The sequence below is a fragment of the Arachis duranensis genome, chromosome 4 (genome assembly GCF_000817695.3).
Source record: "Arachis duranensis cultivar V14167 chromosome 4, aradu.V14167.gnm2.J7QH, whole genome shotgun sequence".
Lineage (NCBI taxonomy): Eukaryota > Viridiplantae > Streptophyta > Magnoliopsida > Fabales > Fabaceae > Arachis > Arachis duranensis.
The window spans coordinates 97,160,860-97,161,549 of NC_029775.3; positions in this window are offsets into that span (position 1 = coordinate 97,160,860).

Below are 690 nucleotides of genomic sequence, written 5' to 3' on the forward strand. Positions count from 1 at the left end.
AACTGGCTTAGCTCTGCTAACAACCTAATTTGTAATTACCATTACTACCACCACTTTCAGCCACCTTCTCATTCTCCTCTCCTCCACTATGATCCTCATATTATCATCATCATCAATACTACCATCAACAACACAATCAACACTCTATTAATTATTGCTTGTGAGGATGGTGGTACTATTATTATTGTTGTTGATTGTGGTGGTTACTTGTTAGTGGCGACGGCGGTTGTGGTTTTAGTTGGTGTTGATGGTAATGACAATGGTGGAAAAGTCATGCAGGAGGAAAAATAAGAAGATCGAAGGGGGAGATAGGAATGTTACACTACTAGAAAACTAGTTATTATAGACGGATATTTTCGACGGATTTTATTACACGGAAATACAGACGGAATTTCAGAGGGATTTGTTTGTCGAAAAACAAAAAAATGAATTAGCATAAATTACAGACGAAAAAGAGAATCCGTCGATAATTCCGTCGGAAAAATTATTTTTTTTCGTGAAAAATGATTACAGACGGAAAATTCGTCTGTAATTAAATAGACAAAACGCTGCGTTTTATTAAATTATTACAGACGTAAAATCTGTCTGTAATTTAAAATTTTCCGTCGGAAAATTTTAATTTAAACCTAACCTCATCCCCGCCCTATCGAGTTCCTTTCACACACACAAAATCATATTTCTTCTTTTACT